Genomic DNA, 23,974 nt, shown 5'->3' with positions numbered 1-23,974 from the left:
GAGGCGAGACAGGAGTGATGAGCTACAAATATCAGGGGTGAGGAATTCTTTGCTGTAGATGCTGGAGACATCACAACAGTAAAGAGCGGCTACTTTCCACCTGTTTCACAAGCAGAAGTTCGATATGGTGGGTAGAGTGGGTGAGCTCATGGAAGGGCAAAAAAAAAAAAAAATCTTCCAAGTCTCTCAACAAAAATATAAACTAAGTAGCTCTATACATAATATGTAAGTTAATAATTTAAAACTTTCTCCCTCATTCATAAATTTTACTAAACATTTAAGAAGGAAATGATATTTATTTTACAAAGTGTTCCGGAACATAAAAAGGGAAACGTTTCCATATTTTGTGAGACCAGTGTTACTCTGATAACAAAACCTCAACATGCTAATGCACATATAAACAAAAATTAGCAAACAGAACATTATATATATATATAGTATGATGTTTATTTCAGGAATATAAGATTGGTTCAGTTTCATAAAAATCAATGAGATTCACCATATCTATGTTCATTTTTAAAATATAATTTATTTGTGTGTATGTGGAATCCAGAAGAGAGTATCAGATCCCCTGGAGCTGGAGTTACAGGAAGCTGTGAGCCGCCATATGTGAATCCTGAACTTTGATCCTCTGAAAGAGCAGCAAGTGTCTTAGCTGCTGAGTCGTTTTCTGCACCTCCTATGTTCATGTTCTGATAAGAAGAAAAATGGAAACTCATCTCCATGGGTGCAGGAAACATTTGACTGTGTCAGATAGTCATTAACTGAGTCAGATAGTCTCTCAAAACTAGGGGGTGGGGGGGGGGAGGAAGAAATGGGCTTAGGAGTGCAGTAGCTTTAAAGTCGTACCTTTATTATTCATGATGAGAATGTTTGAAGAAAGAAAACGTGGGTGTGGGACCACGTGAGGTACTAATGTTCTGGTCTTGATTAGTGACTTTCCCAATCGGGACACTAGGCAAGCGTCACTTGGCTTCCCCCTCAGATGAGGCCCCCAATGATGCCAGTGTTGATCGTCAGCTTGACAGGCTATAGAATCACCTGGGAGACAGGCCTCTAGCCGTACTATGGGGGAATTATTTTGATTGTTTTAATCAGTGTTGGAAGGCCCATCTTAATTATGGGCGTTACCATCCCCTGGCCTGAACTGTGTAAGTGGACAGGGGAAGTGACTGTAGCTTACGTTAGCTCGTTGCTCCCTGACAGCAGATGCCTCATCTCCAGCTCCTGTGAGCTCCTCCTACTGAGACTTCTCTCCCAGGATAGGCTGTACCTTGACCCAGTACCCTGAACTATGGACCCAAATAAACCTTTTTCTCTTATGTTGCTTTGGTCAAGGTGTTCAAACAGAGCAACAGGAAAACAAACTAAAACAGTCTCTAAGATCTCAGGACACATCACGAAACATGTTCCCAATAGGCAGATTCCAAATAGAAGAAGACACTTTATTTCTTTCAAATCCATGTATTAGATTTCATCCTTATTGCCTGGGCTAGGAATCCCATCTCCTCTGCCTTTCATTCACTCATCTAGTGGTTGATATTGATGGACAGCTTAGCAAGCTCTAGAGCCACCTAGGAGACACACCTGTGTGAGATTATCTTGACTAGGTTTACTGAGGGAGGATGGCTACCTTAAGATGGCTACCCTTAGGCTGATGTGCCTAAGGAATTAAAGAGAGAAATGTGGATGAGCACTAGCACACAGCGTGCTTTGCTTCCAGGCTGTAGATACAAGGTAACTCACAGCATCAAGTGCTTGCCACCATGACTTCCTCCCATACTGGACTGTACTCTTCCATTGTAAGCAATAAGCCCTTACCTTAAGTCATTTCTAGTCACAGCAAGGATAAAGGTAACCAACACAACTAGTCTAAGCACATCACTTGACAAAAATACGCACTAATCGCCTCAATTGACTTCCTACTGTACTGGCAAGCCAACATAGTCCCTAGCCTTAAGTTCATAACTTTCTGAGAAACCAACGTATAAAAGTAAAATAAAGATTTTCAACATCTCACACTTATTTCTAGGAACTGTACTCTATTTTTTTTAAATCCCGTTATGGTTGTGGAGGGTTCTGGGAGTAGAACATAGATTTATACCATCATACTTTCTTGTGGGGGAAGAAACATTTTTAATTGCACTCTGTAGATGTCAACTTTCCCCACAAAATTAGCTTACTTCACGATTAAGATGCTTTGTCATCCCAGCTACCTTAAAATAGACCTACTTGAGGTTTAGAGGTCCAGGTGTGGCCGTTCATTTGCTTCTCCTGCCCCACAGAAGGCAAAGCCCTGGGCATTAATAACTGAGATGAGAGTTTGATGACAGAGAGGGCAAAATCCAGGTCAATTTCCTAGCAGCATGGAGTGCAAGGCTGACAGTAGTGCAACTTGTGTTTGGGGCCAAGATGTCCTGTGAGAACACACACACACACACACACAGCCCTCACTGAGGTTGCATGTGAGTGATTGAGGACATTGGTTGGACCTCTGTCAGTGCACAGATGTGAGCCAGAAACAAACGGGGAGCCGCAGCTATGGTTCAGTAGGAAGGTGACGTCGTCTACAGAGGCTCTCTCCCGGCACTAATCATGCACTCAGGTTGATGTGGCCAAGCACAGAGCTTAGGAGTTTAGCACAATCAAGCCTCTCTCAGATGTTGTGAAATCTCCCATCAGAGGGGATTAAAGTAATTCACTGAGCAATTTTAAATACCCAAATAATTTTCAAAATGATTCCCTATGTTAACATAGTGTGTCTGAGGACCTAAATAATCTAAATCATTGTGTTTAAGCAAGCCACCTCCTGGTTAGTTTGGAGAAACAGCTAGAGGGAGATTTACTATTTGATGTCCTGACCTACTTCCAGGCTAAGTGTTGGGCCACATTCTTTTTTTTTTTTTTTTTTTTTAAGTTTTTGGAAGTTACTTTCAACTTTCTTATTTTTGGAATAACTGAATTATATTGAAGTATCTGTAAACTGGGATAAAGAATTAAGGAATAAATATGCTTTCTCTAAACTATCTTTTTTTTTCATCTAATTTTAAAACAAGATAGGAATAAAGTGTTGAAGGTGTTTGGACACAATGTCAATTTCTACCACCCCCGAAAGCAAGCTCAATCACACCATTTATCGACCTGAAAAGCATGTAATGAGTGCTGAGTATTGGCAAAGACCTGAGACAAGGAAGGAAATGCTGGACAGGAAGTGATTTACACAGCTGTTTCTAGACCAGGTGTTCTAAGGCTGTGGACCAAAGGCCCTAGTCCATCCTTCCAGCTCAGCTCAACTCTCTAAACAAACGTAATGTTTTTAGGTTTACGTGATTTCAGGCAAAGGCAACGCCCACCCAGTAAGCAAACTTTTAAAATATGTGATCAGCACAAACGGCTGTCTGTGTGGTTTTGAACACCCATGGTATGTGGAGAGTGAAGGCCACTGCTGAGGAGAAAGGCCAAGACTGTATGGACCATCCCATAACTTCTATGAAGCTTTGACAGCTCTGAGGATAAGAACAGAGGATAAGAAGCAGCAGAGTGTTGGGTTCACGCTCGGAATCTGAAGTGAGAGTAAGCTGAGATTAGTGAGGTGGCCTTCCACTCAGCTGCCCCAGCTAACCTGCTATCACCAGCAGCTGCCCCAGCTAACCTGCTATCACCAGGGTCCCTCCGGGGGCCTTGGGCTCGGCTCAGCTTTATCTGAAACGATGTTTACTTCCCTGATGTTATCGATCCCACAGGTCACGTGGTGGCTAATTTGTCAGGACTGTCATCTGGAAGGCTCTAGAATCACCTGGGAGACGATCCTGTGAGGGTGCCTGACCAGCACTGACACTCTGGGTGTTAACCCTTCCTTGTCGTGCCCTCCCTGTATCACTTCCCCTCACACTGTCAGATAAAACAATCTTTCCTCCATTAAGTTGTTTGGCTCAGCATTTTGTCACATCGCATCAATGAAGAAAGGAACTAATACTGACCATGCAACATATAACAATGTAAGGCACGGCCATATTTTCATACACAACTATGTCCAGAAGGCCGTAAGTGATAGGCACACCCAAGACTATCAAAGGCAGGCAACAGCCTTATTGGCTTGGTGCTTTCCCAGAATGCAGTTCTTTCTGCACACTCAGATTCCCTCTTCTTGCGTCCTACTTGGGAAGGTAGATCGCTCACAGACACCTGGGTTAGGTCAATGTTTCTGCCTTCATCCTTTGTATATAAGATCAGGTACCTGTAAGAACAAGTGTGGCGATGACAAGGAAGTGCTGTGCAGTCTGTGAGCCATTCAGCTACGTGGTAATGCTAGAGAAAGCATAGCGATGACACCCACGCATCTACCAGCTGCAGCCCAACAGGCAATTTCCTCCAAGCTGCAGCCTTATTGCTCTATTTTTTTTAAAAAAAATTTATTTCACACATCTCTACAATATAATTTGGCCGTACTTGCTCCCTTCCCACATGTCCCCTTACATCCCTCTCCCAACTTTATATCCTTTTTTCCCCCTTTATGCCCGACTTCTCCTAGAGCCCGGGTGTGGGCTATTGCCCTATTCTGTTTTGAGTCTTGATGCTTATCTAATAGTCATTCTTCTCTATTTATTCTCCAGTGGAAAAAGAGCTAAGAAATCAAATACTGAGATCATTAAAAATAGACTAAGGAAAACAGAATAAATTAGAGAACCAAAAGAGAGAAAAAAAAATACCCGAAGGTTACCTACGTTATAAACCGTGTTGCCGTTTTTGTCATGGAGGTCACTGAGAACCCACCCCATATTGGCATAAACACAGAAAAGACATTACTGTCTTGTGTATTTGACGAGTGCATGCTAGCTCCTAAAACTGACTGATGTAGAGATTCAGAGTTCTCTGAGTCTTAGTTTCTCTGTTTCCATTTTTCAACTTCACGTCCTTGGGCAACATCAGACTCAGGAGGAGCAGTGAGGCTTCTGCAAAGCTATGTTTTCCATGCTCTTTGCTGTACACTCAAACATAAGGGAAACTCTCTTTTCCAGACATTTTGACCAAAGTTTCATCTCATTACGGCAATTCTTCTTCAGTCAGAGTGTCAGTGAGGCAGGAGCATCATGCTCAGCTTGCCGAGGTGAAGATCACAAGCTTGTGAAAGCCATAGCATATAGGCCAAGAGGATAGAAGCCATGGCTTAGAGGGAATTCTGACCTTACCCAAAAGGCAGAGAGATACCAAGTAGCAAACATGCCTTCTATCAATTATGTTGCTTCTGCCCCAAGTCTAGATTAAACCTACCTTTTCCACTTCATTTTTTTCTGAACATCTACTTTTGAAGCACTCCACACTTAATTTTCAAATATGTTCACTGTTTCTTTGAGTCTTTTGGCAACCAATTCAACAAAACAACATAGATAAATCTTGAGAAATTATTAGATACTGTTTAGATATCCCTCCCCTCAAAAACTGAATTCCCCGTATATATTAAAAAAATGTTGAGTACCATTAGCCACCAAGGAAATGCAAATAAAAATTACATTAGGATTCAATATCTCCCTAACTGAATGGTTATCATCAAGAAAACAAATGACAAGAGCTGGTGACCATGTGAGGAATGATAAATCCTTATTTACTAATCATGAGAGCATAAACATATGTAGCCACTATGGAAACCAGTATGGAGGTTCTCAAAACCAAGAAATAGGTGACACAATACGGCACAGTTACTCTATTCCTCAGCACATAATTGAATGCATCTACATATTGGTCTAATTTCTGTTGCTATGTTAAAATGCCTGGACAAATAGCAACCGAGGAAGAAAGGGATTATTTTAGTTCCTACTTCCAGGCAACAGCCCATCACTGGAAGGAAGTCACAGCAGCAGGAGTTTGACTGCTACCACATCCCACCCACAGTCAAGAGCAGAGAAAGTGAATGCATGAAGTCGGCCTGCTTGTACTCAGCTCAAAATGCTCAGCCCTACATAGTTTCCAACACCCTGTCTTAGGAGTGGTGCTGCCTGCAGCGAGCTTCGCCTTCCTATGTCAATTAAGATGGTTCCTGTCCACATGCCCACAGGCCAAGCTCATCTAGACAATCCCTCACTGAGACCTCTTTCGGGGTGATCCTTGGCATGCCACATTGACAGAGTTAACCTTGGCAGAATCTAAGTCAGCGTAGCACTGAGGCACAAGCACATCCATGTCTGCGGCTGCATTTCTCGCATCCTAAGTACCCATCAACAAATGAAGAAAGAAAATGTGGTACATACACACAATGAAGTTTCACTTTGCCATAAAGAGGAATGAAACCTTATCAACTTCAGGAAAATGGATGAAACTGGAGATCATGCCAAGCAAAATAAAGCTGGATAAAGAAAGGCAAATATATATATATAGGCAATTATTGCATGTTTTTCTCTTATATAGAGAGTATGTCTATATTTATACATATATGAAAATAGAAAGTGAATTAAGGGAAAGAAGGATAACCAGTGAGGGGGAGAAACACAGGATGATAGGGAGAAAAGAAAGACATGTACTGCATATTCACTGAGAATTTATAGCCTTGCCTTATTTCCAGTTTGCTCTCTGGTCTTAGTGTTTGCTGCTGAAGATGTGATCTCTCGGGTTCCTGCTCCAGGCAACTGCTGTCATGCCATTCCTGCTGTTGTAGAATTTAAACTCTGGAATCATTAGCCCAAATAAATCACTTTTGGCTCAGGATTTTATCTCAGTAACAGAAAGGAACTAATACACTGGATCTCCCATGTAAGCTCACCTTCTCGTGGACTATCTTTTCAATTCAGACTGAAGTATAGCAACTAGGCGTGCATAGGAGGAAGCTACCTACCCCATGCACACTAACTTCCTTTCTACCCTGGTGCCCCTCTGCCAACATCACTTGCAGTGTGAGGCAGCCAGAAGCTTGGGCAATCCTGAAGGTACGAGAGGTTTCTGGCCAGTGGAGCTCAAAGGCCAGTAGATAAACAGTCCCCTGCCCTGGCTCCTGAGCTGGAGCCCCAGGCTCTTCTCTGTAAGTTCTCAATGAGTCTTCACAGAAATGGTGTTCAAGTTGCCTGTAGCTTAGTCACCACCTTTGTATTGGCTTTTCTTCAGTTCCTGTTTCAATTTCTCAACTTCCTACCCTGGATCTTTGGAATCGATTGCCCAAACATACTATTGCTGTGAAGTCTTTTGCCTCAGCTTCTACGATCTGGGGGATATTCAGTTCAGGTTTCCCAAGAGTTGGATGTTAGTAAGTTTACTCTTTCTTGAACAGTGAGGGTACCAAGGCTGTATTTATGGATTTAATTTGATTAAAAGGAAATGGGAGCACTAAAAATGCAAATCAAAGTGTGTTATATTTGATAGACATGTTTAGTAGATACCAGCACTTGAAGGAGACAAGTGATTATCAAAATATAAATGTGTCAAATTTAGTCCAGTGACCAAAGAGACATACAAGTCAGCCAATCATTGGAACCTGGAGTTTGTCACATCTTTAGCCTTTTATATTCCTTTAGTCATTACTTATTCTGGAAATATGATTGCTCATTAGTCCAATGAACAGGAATTTTAAAAGTGAATACCAGTTTTTACTTTTTCTGAGCAATAAACATTTCATGTCAAATCCTGGGATTTGCCCTATTGACTTAGGATCAGCGAGTTACGAAAACATTTGTCTCTGTCAAAACAAATGTAAGGGTTGATGAGTCTGTGTAGAGTTAAGCAATAATGACTTGCAGCCTGGGGCTTTGAATCTTAAATTGCTGCTAAGTGCTACTTGACCTCAGCAATTATGATTCTTCCCATATGCTGATGGGCAGAAGAGAATTAGTAACCCTTAGCGGGGAAGAAAAGAGATCAATACAAAACTACTTTAAACTGTGCACAGAGCCCGATGCCATGTCTGCCAGATGAGTGGTGAGAAAGAAATCCTCAATGAACTGTTCCACAGGGTCCTCAACACAACCACCTTAATGGGCTAGGCTGCATTAGCAAAACAAACAAAAATTATTTCCTGCATTAACACAAAGCTATTTATCTTTGTGGGGTTTTTAAAAAGTTTTTTTCATAGCGACATGCTTGTCTGAAAGACCAAAGTTGTTTAACTCTTGCTTAGAAATAAACAAAGAAAAAAGAAAGAATGAATATTTTTTTTAAAAAAATCTGGCTCTTGAGGTGAAAGCACAATACAGGAATGGTGACGATTAGCATGTACTGAGGACCTCTGACGTAACAAGACTCTACACATTGCACTAGGCTGAAGGCCGCCGCCTCTGCCTGTCCACCACCCCACATAGATTTCACTTCCTGGACTCTGCATCACCCTGACCTGGGAAAGGATCTCTGCTGACTTGTGAGAAGGGGAAGCAATCCTTTCTTGTTCAGGTGGCTTCTAACAGCAGTCTCGAGTGACCTTGTAGGAGAGAAGCAGAGGAAAGTGGGGCAAGGCCGACGCAGATTCACGCTACAAACAAGAGGATGTTGGCCAGCCCCGAGCACTGGAAGAGACAAGGGACAGAGTGGCTTCTTTCCCAAAGGCTCCTGAAGGGAGGAGTGGCAGTCCTTAGCACACCTTTATCTCAGAGATGCTGATTTCAGACTTTTCTTCTTGAACATCTATGCTCCAAATACAAGGGCACCCACATTTGTAAAGGAAACATTAACAATGCTTAAACCCCACATGATCCCCACACGTTAATTGCAGGAGGTGTCAATTCCCCACTGTCACCAAAAGATAGGTCAGCAAAACAGACGCTAAACTGATATAAAAATGGACCTAATAGATATCTACAGACTTCTGTTCTCCTGAACTGTTTTTAACAAAAATTGATTTCGGCTGTGACAGGACAGCAGCCACAGGAACCTAATATGGATGCATCGTCTCACTCAATTCTCTTGAGGACTGTCTGAGGGAGCTAGCACTTCCATTTTATGGGTAAGGAAATTAAGGCTCACACAAAGTGTCTGGCAAATAAGGGATGAACACAAAAGCCATTTTCGCAGATGAATTCCAAAACTCTAGCTCTTTTTCACAGCACTGTGTGCTACTTCCACACAGGCCTCTTCCCGCCACTTCTGTCTGTCCACTCCTATGTTCTGCGACATTCCCTTTTCTACCTGCCCTCAAGCGCAGGGGACCTGCATCCTTCTGCCTGGACCTCCTCCCCTCTCTCTCTGCCCTGGTCTGTCTCTCTCTTTGCTGTAGCACGAGCTCTTCTGCAACCAGAAGAGTTTTCTAGACATACATGGCTCATTACATAATCTCTTTGTGTGTGTGTGTGTGTGTGTGTGTGTGTGTGTGTGTGTGTGTGTGTGCATGTGTGTGTTTGTGTATGTGTGTGTGTGTGCTTGTACTTGTGTGACGATGGGTGGGCATGCATGTTGGTGCATGTGTAGGTCAGGGAAGATTGTAGGTCACTTCCACTCCAGCTCTCCACCTTATTTCTTGAGAAGGTCGTACCCTCATTGGATGGCTGACCATCCACTCCACTGGTCTTCTCCCGCTCTCCCCTCTACACAGCCGTAAGGCTAGAAAAACAGTGCCATATTCAGTCTTGTGTGCTGGGAACCCAAACTCAGGTACTGAGCCATCTCCCTAAGCACCCCCAAATAGTTGTTGGATGAATAAATTATTCTCTATGAAGCCTTGAAAGATAGAAGGTTGAAGAGGTGAGTACAAAGAAACCCGAGCACCTTTGGAGTTTTATATTTGAGCCAAGTGTGCACAAGGAAACGTTCTTTCCACTTTTTCACTGCCCTTGTTACTTCCTGTGTACAATGGTATCCACTTGTAGATTTCCTGTTTCTATTAAATGTTCCTAGCACAATGTAAAATTTATGCAAATATTCCCTATTTTCAATTTTTGTCATGTGACTAGCTTATCGGAGGGGGTAGATTTGAAAGTAAACAAGTAAATGGTCAAAGAACTTTTAAAGCCTTAGTGACTTTTTATAATCTTGTCATTTTGTTGAGAACAGAACTGTTCTTAAGCAGACAGATTTAACCTCACCATGGTTATGCAACCATGGCCATTTCAAAACTGAAAAGGTCAGTGCCTGTACATTCATACATTCAGACCCCAAGAAGGAAATATTAACATGTCAGAAATGCTGACAGGCACCACTAGTTGGACTCATACTTGAGCCTTTCCATGTTGGTATATTTTAGCATTTGGCAAGTAAATAGGAGCTACAGCCTTTCTGTCTTAATGTTGTATTAATCTTTCAATCCTTTGATAGTTTTTAGATTAGGCCCTGCCAGGAATTCAGTTGACTGCTTTGTTTTCCACTAATGAACAAACTGGAATAATTTAAAACACTTGGAAAAGAAAGTCCTCCTCTTGCCTCTGTGAGACCTAATATTGTTTTTAATTGGTTCACAGGTTTTTATGTATGCAGGAAGATGCTCAGATAAAAACAGTAACACACTTGAGTTCTGTAGCTACCTCCAGTGTTATCTTCTGCTGTTTCTGTTCCTAAAAAAAGCAAATACAAGATTGTTTCTCAACATCACATGCTTTGGGGTACACAGATGGGCAGCTTGAGACCTAGGGTGTCATGCTAGTTGCCTGACCCTCAGTGGACAAAATTGCCATGGCAACTTAGTAAGGCTTTGTAGCTTTATAGCCACTGCAGATGAAATGTTGATTGCAGTGGCAGGAATATATCAGCCCAATCTTCCTGTCAAATATGCACCAAACCCCTGGACCAAGAATCAAAAAAAAAAATGGCCTGTATTTTATCCAGGAAGGGTTGTTGTTCTTGCTCCCCCAAACGGTGAAGTATGTGGACTTGTCAGAGAGCAGAGAACTACATCGTCTGTCTTGTTTACGCAGACTGTCTTCTGAGACCGTGGCAAAGACAAAGTCCCGAGGACATGACTGATCTTTTCTCCTGCTGAGCCAGGACTGGTTCAGAGCTAAGATGCTCATGATGGAGTCAAAGAAGAAAACAGAGAAGGATCAGAACGAGACAGAAGAGCGCCAGGCTGAAGGCAATGGCCGGTGTGGCGAGGAGGCAGTTTGGAGAGAAGAAGCAGATGTGAAAACTGCCTGGGCTAATGTAATGATCAACTAGATGGATGACACTGTGGTCCCCCAGGGGGGAAAGCACATGGATAGTAGTGTCACACACTAACAGAGGACACGCGCAGGAGGCACAGGGTGGGGAGGTCAACATCATAGGGAAAGAGAGGTAGACTTTCTTGCTGAGAATACTGAACGGATGTGCTTGAAGGGGGACATTCAGGACTGATACCCAAGGTGCACAGGCGGGGTGACGGCCTTAGGCTTGTCCTTCTGTCACTATTTAATTTTTCATAGCGTTGTACAGTAAATTGTTTCCTTATCTTTCTTTCTTTTCTTTTTGCTTTTTTAACCTCGCTGTAAGATCAACCAAGGGAAAATTCCATGACTTCTATTTGAAATGAAAGGAAAACAAAGATGAGAGAGGTTAAGTTATCCCATGACCCCATCAGACGATAAAGCCAAAGCCAGAACCAGACTCGTGTCTTATGAGATTTATGCCAGTGCTTTCTAGATCGTGCAGAAGGGGAAACTGGGATCTTTCCTTTTCTGCTTACAGATGTGTGTGTGTGTGTGTGTGTGTGTGTGTATACTAGATGTGTATATAGAGGCAGTGCACGAAGTCATCCAGGTTGGTTAGATTTCAAGGCTAGAGAGGTCAGAATAGAAACAGGAGCGCAGAAGGAAGTGGGAGAACAGATGAGAAGCTCCAAGAAGCAGAGGGCTGTGAACAGTACTGAAACTAATGTTCCCCTCGATTCCTTTACAGCACCACTCACAGGCCATCACAGATGATCTCCCATCAGTCTGAGGAACAGGATCCTCCCATGGGAGAAACCTGTCCTCATGCACGGTGTGAATCTGTGTTCTCCTTCTTCCAGAAATGAGGGCTTTGCAGACATATTCCCCCCCACCGGCCCCCACCCCCGGGATAGAGCCACCAGTAAGTCTCACAAGATTTCACATGCAACCTTCAGGGTGGACCAATACGTAAGAACACGCTTTTAAGTAGAGATCACATTGAAGATGCCGGGGCCAACACAACAGCAAACAGATGTTCTGGCAAAAGGAAGAACCTCCATATGTTGATTAGTGGCAGACTTCACGGCGAGAGTCAGCTACGATGCTTGCCTCTACTTTGTTTTCAGCCTTGTTTTAAGACATTAGTTTCTGGTACATGGAAGTTCAGTTGTTCAGACAAAAACGGGGCACTCGAAAAGCCAGGTTCCCCTTGAAGCAGGCCAAGGGTATGCTCAATGAAAGCAAAACAACTGGATCAAAATGCTCAGCAAATTCAACAGGATGTGTGCTAACTGAGAATGTCTATGTACCAACCACAATGCCCTTTGCTGATAGAAACACATTTTAAAAAATCTCAGAAATGTTTTGCCTGGACAAATGTAACAGGGCCCACCAAACCGTTTGTTCCCCTGACTCTCCCATCCCTCTCCAGAGTAAGACAAGGTCGTGTAGCTCACTCAGCCAATAACAGTGGGAGAATGATGGAAGCCTAGAACTTGTGCCTTTACCTCTTTGCTCATCTCCAAGTTCTTGACAGTCAAGAAGGTGTTCTAGATGGTTCTATGCCACAAAGATCCAACATGTATCAGTTGGGAGGCCCAGAGGTACTATTAGGACCCTCGGGAGGTGAATCCTAGTAGAAGGAAATTAGGTTACTGAATGAAACACTTGAAATAAACACTGAGATCTTAGGTCTGCCTCTCTCCACTCTGGCTCTCTCCCTGCCCTCCCTTCCCCCCTCCCTCTGCCTCTGCTTCTCCCTGTTCCTCTTCCTCTCTCTGACTTGAGAAAGTGGACAGGCTTTCCTCCACCATGTGTTCCCACCATTATACAATGTACCACCATAGCCCCAAAGCAACAAAGCCAAGAGACTGTAGACTAAACTACACATACAAGCTAACCTGAAGCTGTGAGTTCATCCCCCAAAGCCTCAACCTCAGGCTGGTCAAACTCCTTCCATCTAGACTGAGCATCACCTCTCACTCAGTCTTGTAGGTTTCCCAGATCACAGAATTGATACCCAATTTCTGCCTACCCATCCCCATATCTATGCCTCAGCAAAAGAGCACTGATGGAAAGAAAATACATATTTTTAAGAGACATAAGCTAGATGCTAATGTAAAAAGCCATCAAGGAGCAAAGAGGGTCATGGAAGTTGAAGAGCATTCAAAAGCGTGAGTTGCTCTTATGAATGCCACTATTTGCTTGTTTTGGAAAAAAAAACCCTTCTGAGAGCATTGCATGAAGTTATATCTCTTGCTTAACAAGACACAGCTACATGTAATTTAGGATGTTTGGCAGGAGTAAATGCATGGTTGTTTATGTTTCTATTTTTGCCTTATTCCTAATAGCAATATTTTAACCTTAATCCTTCCATTCTTTTTCCTTCAGGAACCGCTTAGCTTAATGATCTAATCGGCATTCTGTGAAGTGGAAGAAGTGAAGGATCAGATCTAGAAGGCAGTGCGGCCGGGAGGAAATGGCTGCGGTCCCTGCCTCACTTTGAATGTAGATGCTGCCATTTGCTACACGATGGTCTTTAGCCAACTCTGGGGCTCCCCTGAAGCCTAGCCACCTCATATGCAAAATGATGATGTGAAAAGTATTTTTCCTAGAGATCACTTGAGCCGATGTTCACTAAGTATTTAGCATAATGTCCAAAACATCTTTTGACTCTTCTGATTTAATTAGGCCAAAATTGAGCCTACACTTGCTAAACATGGTATAAAATCTATCCCTGGGCATAAGTCATCTCCTTCTTGCTTAGACACAACACAAGCCATATATCTTAGACGGAGTGTTAGTTTCATAGACTGAGCTATATGGTTCTCTGTCTCTCCAGTGGGCAGACAGCCACTGTTGAACTACCTACTCCTATTGCACAGGCCAGTTTGTGTGTGTGTGTACACATGTGCACATTCATGTACATACATATATATTTTATTCATTGTGTTTCTCTATATTAGACTAATAAATACAGACTTTAGCACCAAGAGTGGCTCTATGGAAACAAAATTATAAGGATAAATTTATATAATGAGTTTGGTGATTTCTGGAGCTGTCCACTAACTAGTCCCAAAGAGTGTTGAGAGAGAATCTTTTCTCCAGTGACCATAGGCCTAAAGCTGCCCAAAAGCAAACTTACTCACTCATTATGTGATCAGCTGGCTTATAGTACATGTTCATTTGTTTGTCTGAAGTGCATCTTCATTTAAATTGAGGACATTGATTGGGAAAGAGTGGGATACTGTAACCAGAGATGGGGGTTTGGGGGAGGACCCTGTTCAAGTCTACAGTATCAAACTCCCAGGTTTTGGGGCACTTGCTTTTGCCTTAGGAAGCAGCATCTCCATCTTTAGTAGCAGATGGATCCCCATGTTCACTCTCAACCCCTGCAGCACTGGCCTTTCCACCCTTGACTAAAGTAATTAATATCTGTGGTAAAGCAGTAACTTTCCCCCCAAAGGAAATGCTCAGTAAGACATCATTTGTCAGATTACTGAGTAGGGCGATAATGGTTTAAAGGCCAAATAGAAGTCATTAGCACTGTGTCTACCTGATAAAACAATGGATCAAAACAAAATTGCACCCACGCGGGGGTTGCATAAACAATGCACCACCAAGGACTAAAAGAATGCATTGGTGGTAGTTCACACAACATGTCTACTGCACTTTCTTATTTGGCCTTTGCAGAAGGTATGTTGGTCTTGGAGAATGGCAGGTGATTACCATAAACTTAGTCAACTGAAGACCTCAATTGCAGTTGTTGTACTAGATATAGTTTCCTACCCTGACAGTTTAACCCATCTGGTACTCATGTATTCAGCTTTTGATTTAGCAAATGCTCTTTCATTCATACCTGCCCACAAGGCCTGCCAGAAGCCATTTCTTTAAGCTAGCAAGGCCAACAATAACCACCTTTTTTATCCTACCCCAAGGATAATGAATTATAAACCCCATACCATAATTTCCTTTTCTGGGAACTTGATTACCTACCTGTCTCTTCTACAAGGCATGCAGTACTTTGATGCCATTACAGTAAATGAGCCCACTGAATAGTAGGACATTTCTACTCTGGTCTTGCTGGTTAAGCATTTGTGCATTGGAGCATAGCAAATAAATCTAACTAAAAACTCAACAGCTCTTCACATCAGTAAGATCTCTAGGGGTGGAGAATAATAAATAATAATAAAATATGCAGGTATTCCACTAGTATGGAGTGTGCAGAATAACTGTACCCCTGTACCACCAATGAAGAGCAAAGAACCGCTGGCACACACACTGGGAAGCAGCACACATCTCACTTGAATATGTCACTCTGTCCCATATACCAAGTGACCCAGAAAGCTACTGGTTCTAATTGACGCCTAAAAAAGAAAGCTCTGAAACAGATGCAGGCTGCTGCACAGGTGGCTCTGCCACTTGGACCTATGACATAGCCAAGTCATAAGGTCCAGGTAAGTAGGATTGTTATTTGCAAGCTTTTTGCAAGTTCTGATAAGTGAACTATGTTGGAAACTTTGAGAAGGGACACTTAGGTTCTGTTCTCATTGGCTGATAATTATTCTCCCTGTGAGATACAGCTCTTGGCTTTTCCTTGGTCATTTCAGTCTCCTTAGGCCCAATGAGTCGTCATGCTAAGAAAACAATTACAGTGCTAACAGTGGGTAATTGTACTTCTACACCACAGTAGTGTAAGAGGACGTCTCTTACTTTGACTACGCCATGCTTCAGGTTAATAGGAAACTATAACAAACCAATCTAGGCAAGATTTTGGGGGGCCCTTCAGAAATCAAGGAGTAGGTCACCCCTCCAGATAGAGAATCCAAGGGTAGACCAGTGCACATCTACCTGTAGGTCACCCTTCCAGACAGAGAATCCAAGGGTAGACCAGTGCACATCTACCTGATTTCCATTTTTTTCTAGAAGGCACATCATCCATTGCTGCTCACTTCCTCTGCTGATGCCACACTCCAATGTCTGCAGCCCTCCAGTGTGGTCTCCATGCCAACACTATCCAGGGAGCTCTAGGTCTTCAGCACTGAGCCTAGGAAGTTTCCATCCCCTACCCAGAACTCACTGTGCCTTTCCCATGGCCTCTTACTTCTCTGTGATGTACACTGTGACTGAAAGCCATCTGCCCTCTGCATCTTACGCTCTTCCTTATATCACCAAAGTAGCCTACGGGTCAACAGTGAAGGCGCTAAGCTCACACCCAAATCGCAGTTGGTGTCACCCCCAACACTAGTGACATCACAGGAGATGCCATGGTGCTCCAGGATACGATAGAATGTTGCAGAAAAGGACCTGCTGATGTCACATAGTACAGCCCTCACCTCTCTGCTAACTACCCCACCCTAACTTGACTTGAATCTTGTGTGTCCTTTCAAGGAGACTCTCCAGGGTCCCAGTTTTCTAGTGGAGATGAGAAATAAAGAATGCTGAGAAATTAGATCAGAGTGATGGATAGGAAGCTGAGTCCCCTGAAGTGAACAAGCACCTGGAGAAACTCCTTGGATTCTTACTGTTTGGGGAAGGGGCAAAACCATCCAGCTTTATGGACTTTGCAGCTACTGAATTCATTTCGGAACACCTGGTCCCTACAGTGCAGGTCAATCCAATAAATGTCCTTTTTTATGTACATGGTATTGATTATGTTTCTCGAAGGAACTATTCCTAATACATGGAAGTATGTGGTGTATATTTACAAGGTACTTAACCTAATAGCAGTCCAAACTTATTGCCTGAGATACATTTGAAGAGTAGAAGTGCGACAATGACATCACATACGTACAATAAGAAACCTATAACAAAGTACAGGGGAAGCAGTGGGTTTTTAAAAATCCATTTCTAATGTATAGAAGACAGAAAAGGCACTGAGGTTTGTGGGGGAGGGAAAACAAATTCCAAGTGTTACGTAACAGCATAAAAATCATTTGTGTGTGTGTGTGTCTCACATCTGCTAAGTGTGAGCTGACCACTGGGACTGCTGATTACAAAGAGCCATTAGAAAAGCTGCCGCCTAACGTGCCATCGTCACATGACTCACTACTAGGAAAGGCATTTGTAGGCTTCCTCGTCCAACCTGACTCATCGGCCATTTATTAGCTTGCTTTCTCTTTGTGTCAGTGTTCCTGGAAATGAAATATTTTCTCAGTGATTTGGTAGAGGAAATTATGGTCATCAATAAATCTTCTCTTTCTATTGCCTCCAAGAACAGCGATTATGGGAGATAGCATCTCCTCTCTCTTAATTTGCCTGGAATTACCCTGAGCATGAAATGAGGAAAGACTCAAATCCGGCACTGCAATGTGTAATGGGGAAGTGAGTTGTTCTAGCTTAGCAGATGTAATAAAATGAACATGTTTTAAAATGTTACCTTTTGATCATGACAAAGCTTAACAAATGAACAATTTCTATTTGTCATTTGTTTCCTCTGTTCCCAAACTATTTTCTAACAGCCTTTCCACTCCCCTTACACAGCATGTTCCCATAGCAGCTCAGCCCACTCATCAACCTCAGGCAAAAAATTTAAATCAAAACTGTCTTCAAATACCCTATAGCATGCTAACTGCCATTAACATTTTTATCTGTACCTAATTAATACTGCCTTTTCTCCTGTTAATTCATAAGTGACCTACATTATGAATTGTAGCCATATGAATGAAAGGATGTTTATAGTGAACAAAGCTGTTTTCAGTTATGCTCTGTCAATATTTTAAATGTTTTGAGAACAAAGGTGAATGCATAGCCCAAACTGACTCACTATTTTTTATTTTTGAAATATTTTAACAAGGAACAGACTATAGATGAATGAAAAATCCTTAAGTGCTGTGGATTGCCGAGGTAACAAATATTTAAAGGACTCTGTGGGCAAGGACTATACGTTATACTCCAAATTCTTTTGGAGAGTAATAGAACTTGTCATCTTAAAGAGATTCTTTTCAAAACTATCAGAAGCACTTGAGTTAGAAAGGAAACCCCATGAAATCTATGCTCAGCCATGTAGGAGGAGAATAGGATTCTGGGAGACCTGCCACACAGAGGACATGAAAGTACACTATGCAGCTAAAATGTGTAGTCTAAGGTTTGAATGTGCTTTGAGTTTTTAATTTTATTATAAATCTATGTTGGGGGCTAGTTCAAATGAGTATATACATTTTAAATGTACTAACTTCCAGAATATGTTTGAAATAAATGTTTAAAAAGCTTAATAATGCTTCACACTATAAAGTAATTTTGATTCATGGGTATACATATTTATAAAACAGGAGATAGCTTTATGTAAAAGGCATTTGCAAAGGCAGTATGTGCACTGAGAAACAATTCTGAAATAAAATTACTTATTACTTAATAAAACTATGTCATACATTTCCAAATGAAGGATAAAATGGGAATGTTGTTTATGCTCCTATTTTCTAAGGAAATAAAAATATAAACACTAAAAATTATACAAGTCAAAAATTTTGAGTTATTGAATCTTTCAAATGCAGCCAAAAGGAAATAGCAGAATATATTAATGGAGAAAAATCCTGGTGACTGACAATAGAGAGAAAGAAGGATTAAGAGGAGCAAAGGAATCAGTGGTCCTCACACAACCAAGACACCGAGGCTCTGCTTCAGTGGGCCCAGGCCACAAGGAGAAACGCTGTCCTGTTGCTCAACATCACCCAGATGGGTGAGGGCCCGGTTCCTGGAGGCCTAAAGCAGATGTCTCAGGACTCAGACATCCCGAGAAGCGCGTGTTTCTCCAGACCAGGGATAGTCCCAGGGAAGCTTTTATTGGCTTCCTTTTGTTTTCCTGCCCAGCCTTAATAAGGGAGTTGGTATTTGGGTGAGAGGATTCCTGGACTGGCTAATTATGCTTTCCTAAGAGTTGACGTGTATGTTGTTGGTTGGCATTCCAATCTGCATTGGTTTTACTTTCCATCCCCAGCTTAAAAGAGATAAAGCCAAAGAGAGGCTCATTGGGGAGGGGGAGGTCACGGACACACACACACACACACACACACACACACACACACACACACACACACACAGAAAGAGAGAGAGAGAGAGAGAGAGAGAGAGAGAGAGAGAGAGAGAGAGAGAAAGAGAGTGTGTTTCAATCAAGTAATTGACAACAAAGACCTCTCCACCCAAACACCTACTTTGTGTATAGACCACCTGTCAATTACGGTTTGAGAATGGAATGAGAGCCTTCACTGTGGGATTGCAGTGGGCACTGTGCTGGACCACACACTCGCCTCTTCCAAGAAGGATGAGCAGGTAACAACATCTGCCATTCCCCTCAGGCTCGGCATCACCTGCAGAAGGTCTTCTCGAGCAGTCCCATCTTTCCCTGAGGTGACTGAGAGCTAATGACTTATTACAGCAGGAGTGTGAAGTGCTCTGGACATCTTGACCATACTATGAACAACTCTGAAAGACAGCCGAGGCTCTGGAGCTATGGTAGGGCCAGCCACAGCTGCCTTTATGTCCCCCATAAAGGGGGTGCTGAACTCGGTCAACATCCTACACATTCAACTCAGTCCCAAAGTCTCCTTTCCTAGAAGGCGACTACACGCCCCTGTTAGACTGATGTTTTTGGTGTCCTTTTGCCTTAACAAGGTAGACAGTGTCAGGCTCATAGGTCTTAAGCACAAGGCCAACCCTCTAACTATGAACGCTATCTGTAGTGCTTAAAGTCATTGGTCATTCCAAGCTCTTAGTGTCTCCGCCTTGCACTTCTACCTGGATGACGTGACAGGGGGCGATGACAGTGATTGATGCACTTCAGGTGGGAGAGGAGATGGAGGTGCTATCATAGGATCATTAAAATGCAAGACATAAGTAGTTGATACTAAAAAGAAAAGGGAGGAAGGTCCCAGCTTGCATGGAGAACTGTTCTGGATGCTTTCTGTGTGGCTAGCTTTTCCAGATAGACTACACTGACTGGGAAATAAAGGCATTGGTGAGCCTAAATCAATGGTTCTCAGATTAAGCTAGTAAGGTAGTAACAATTTACACACTAGGGGAAAGGGGAAAGAGGGGAAAGGCCCACCCCGACCAAGTACAGCAGATGCATCTGACCCAGACCCACTTGTTTTCTGGGAATAAAAGAGATTTTGTACTGTCAGATCCCGTTTGAATTGTTTAAGAGAAGCTATAAATTCAGAATTTTTGTCTTTCTTTCCTTTTCTTTCTTTCTTTCTTTTTTTTTTGTGATTTACAAAATAGTCTGATAACCAAGTCAAATGCCTTTACGGGTTGTAAAGCCTTTCAGAGCCATGGTGTAATAGTAAACTTTTTATCAAATGATTCTAAAGTTATCACACAAATCAAATCAGGTTTTGTGATTATCATATTTTATGTACCAAGAGTTTTTTTTAATTTAATGGAAACCCTTAAAGAATGACCTATTTTATAAGAATTTAAAAAAAAATTTAAAAATTAGAACACCAATCTGAAAAAAGTGATCACATTATATATATATGTGATAAAATGTAACACAAAATATGTTTGGTGTGTTATATATGTATGTGGGGGTGGTGGTATGTGTGTGTGTGTGTGTGTGTGTGTGTGTGTGTGGTATGTATGTGTGTGTGTGTGTGTGTGTGGTATGTGTGTGTGTGTGTGTGTGTGTGTGTGTGTGTGTGTGTGGTATGTATGTGTGTGGTATGATATGGTGTGTGTGTGTGTGTGTGTGTGTGTGTGTGTGTGTTTGGTTCAGATGGTTTGTGTTTAAGTGTGCATAGTATGTGTGTGGGGGGCTGGTGTGTGGTACGGAATGTAATATGTGGTGTGTGTGTGGTTTGTAGTAGCGCTAGGCATAGACAAACAGGCAACTAACCAAAGTTTCCCCTACGTGCAACATATCACCTTCTTATTCAGGGTGTAAAATTTAATTAACAGCAATTTATCAATGTTAAGCTAAAATTAATTGTCCAATGTCTTTTAAGTAGCATTAAGTTTTTTAAAAATTGTGATATAGTTAACAGAGCTGTTAATTCATTTTTAAATCATATTATCTAGTGCTTTTTAGTATATATGTAGCAGTGCAGCTACCATTTCTCCCTAATTCCAGACCATTCTTATTACCCTACTATTAGCCCAGGTCTTTAAGAAGTTACTCTCATTTTCCCCTTTCCTAGATCCTGAGAGTAAGTAATCTACTTTCTGTCTATAAACTTGTTTGTTTGTTCCGGATATGTGGGTATTTTATATAACTGAAATTATACCCCATTTGTCTTTCCAGATCTTTCAGTTAGGGACTTTTCAAGATTTACTTATATGGTAGTAATGGTTTGTTTGTACGTTGTTTTTTTTTTTTCTTTTGTCAGATTGACATACTGCTGTACGGACATGCCACACTGTATTTACGGATTCATTCATTGCTTGGCATTTGGATTGCTTTCCCTTTGAGCCTGTGAATGGTTGGATGCATGCTTTTGAGTAGACATGGCACTCACTTTTCTCCCTCATATAACTAGTTACAGAATTTCTGGGTTACATGTTGACACTATGTTCAACTTTTTTGTGTGTGTGAGAAACCACCAAGCTGTTTTCTAAACTGATTGCGACATTTAGAATATTTTGTGGCACCAATACTATAAGAGAGTTCCACTTTCTTCACATCCTCCCTGGCACATGCTCCTGTCTGTCTATTTTATTGTTGTATCCTGATGGGTGTGAGTGTTGCCATACTGTGGTTTTGATTTGAATTTCCTAATGACTACTAACACAGGGAATTTTCTCATGTGCCTACTGGTAATTTACGTATCATCTTTAGAGAAATGTTTATCCAAATTCATTGCCAATTTTTTAATTGAGTTGTCTTTTTATTGTTAAGCAACATATTGTTTTCAAATGAGTGCTCTCTGAAAAGTCACATGGGACTCCATTAGGATAGTTACAGCTTATGAGAGAGATGACGTAAGAATGTAGGAAGCAGCTGGGAGTAGTGGCGCACACCTCTCAGGGAGGCAGGCGGATCTCTGTGAGTTCGATGCCAGCCTAGTCTACAAAGCTAGTCCAGAAGAGCTGAGGCTACACAAAGAAACCCTGTCTCAAAAAAACCAATATATATGAACTTAATCATCTAGAAGATGGTGGATCCATCTCCACACTGAGCCCAGGAGTCCAAGACTGCATCCTCCAAACCTGGTTCCTGAGGTACCACGGAGGTTGTTCCTAATGACAAGAATTATTAAGAATTAGAGTAGTAATGAAACAATACCATGTATGAATAGTTTGTGGTGGAGACAGGTTAAGGAACTGTTCAACCAACCATAGTTTACGGTGCAATAATGTGTCTCTCTTCCTTTTATTCTAGATGTATCAGTACCTTGAAGTTGAAGGCAGAATCTATGCATATGATTCTAGTCAAACCATATGTCTTAGTTACTTTTCTATTGCTGTGATAAGACATCATGTCCTAGGCAACCAGTAGAGGTTGTTAATGGTTTCAGAGGGCTAGAATACATGGTGTCTGAATGGTGGCAGCCGGTGTCGGAAGCAGCACTTGAGAGCTCACATCATAAAGAGCAAGCAGGTAACAGAGAGTGCATTGGGAACGCTGTGAGTCTTTTGAAGTCTTGAAGCCCACCCTGGTAACATGCCTTCTCCAACAAGGCCACGCCCAATCCTTCCCCAAACAATTCTGCCACCCAGGGATCTAGTGTCCAAAGAGACGAGCCTCTGAAGGACATTCTGTCACCCATGTCACATATCTAATGACTGGCAGGTAAGTGTTGCTTGACTTGAGGGCAATAGTATAGTTGCATGTTCCTTTTCCTATCTCTGGCCAGGCACCAAATTTATTTTTTACTTTTTGTTTATATATATGTATATATATATATATATATATATATATAAAATTAATTTATTCATATTACATCTCAGTTGTTATCCCATCCCTTGTATCCTCCCATTCCTCCCTTCCTCCTGTTTCTCCCCTACTCCCATCCCCTATGACTGTGACTGAGGGGTACCTCCTTCCCCTGTGTATGCTCATAGCATATCAGGTCTCTTCTTGGTAACCTGCTATCCTTCCTCTGAGTGCCACCAGGCCTCCCCATCCATGGGACGTGGTCAAATATAGGGCACCAGTATTTGTGTGAAAGTCAGTCCCTGCTCTCCACTCAACTCTGGAGAATGTCCTGTCCATTGGCTAGATCTGGGTAGGGGTTTGAAGTTTACTGCAAGTATTGTCATTGGTTAGTGCCATAGTTTGAGCAGGATCCCTGGGCCCAGAACTGCTCGTCATAATGCTCTTCTTGTAGGAATCTAGGACCCTCTGGATCCTTCTATTCCCCCATTCTCCCATGCTTCTCTCATCTAGAGTCCCAAAAAGATGTCCTCCCTTCTGTCCCACTTTCCTGGCAAGTGACGACTTTCACGGGACATGCCCCTTGGGCTAGTGCCCAGATATAAGTGAGTATATACCATTTGACTCGTTCTGCTTCTAGGTTAACTCACTCATTATGATCATTTCTAGTTCTATCCATTTGTCCACAAATTTCAGAAATCCCTTGTTTTTAATAGCTGAGTAGTATTCCATAGTGTAAATGTACCACAGTTTCTTTATCCATTTTTTGCCTGAGGGACATTTAGGTTGTTTCCAGGTTCTGGCTATTATCAGTAAGGTTGCTATGAACATGGCTGAGCATATGTCCTTGTTGTGTGGTGGAACATCTTCTGGGTATATTCCAAGGAGTGGAATAGCTGGGTCTTGAGGAAGCACTATTCCCAGTTTTCTGAGATAGCACCAGATAGATTTCCAAAGTGGTTGTACTAGTTTGCATTCCCACCAGCAATGAAGGAGTGTTCCTCTCTCCCCACATCCTTGCCAGCATGTAGTGTCGCTTGAATTTTTGATCTTAGCCATTCTGATGGGTGTAAGATGGAATCTCAGAGTCATTTTGATTTGCATTTCTCTGATGACTAAGGACATTGAGCACCAACTT

The 23,974-nt window shown here is 42.1% G+C and overlaps 1 protein-coding gene and 1 long non-coding RNA gene across 2 annotated transcripts in view; both read right to left on the bottom strand.

Annotated features, from left to right (window-relative positions):
• LOC311608986 (uncharacterized protein) overlaps positions 1–23,974 on the bottom strand; it is a 94,015-nt gene that overhangs the window by 28,380 nt on the left and 41,661 nt on the right. The window lies entirely within an intron of this gene.
• LOC311608991 lies at positions 500–16,208 on the bottom strand. The gene is made up of 3 exons (XR_014783216.1): positions 15,933–16,208; positions 12,536–12,660; positions 500–692 (listed from the first exon to the last, which is right to left on the bottom strand). It is a non-coding gene; the product is annotated as an uncharacterized lncRNA (long non-coding RNA).

Source organism: Acomys minous (assembly GCF_964271855.1).
Source record: "Acomys minous genome assembly, chromosome: 11".
Classification (NCBI taxonomy): domain Eukaryota; kingdom Metazoa; phylum Chordata; class Mammalia; order Rodentia; family Muridae; genus Acomys; species Acomys minous.
The sequence above is the reverse complement of the archived record's forward strand: the minus strand, read 5'-3'. Positions and strand labels throughout refer to the sequence as shown.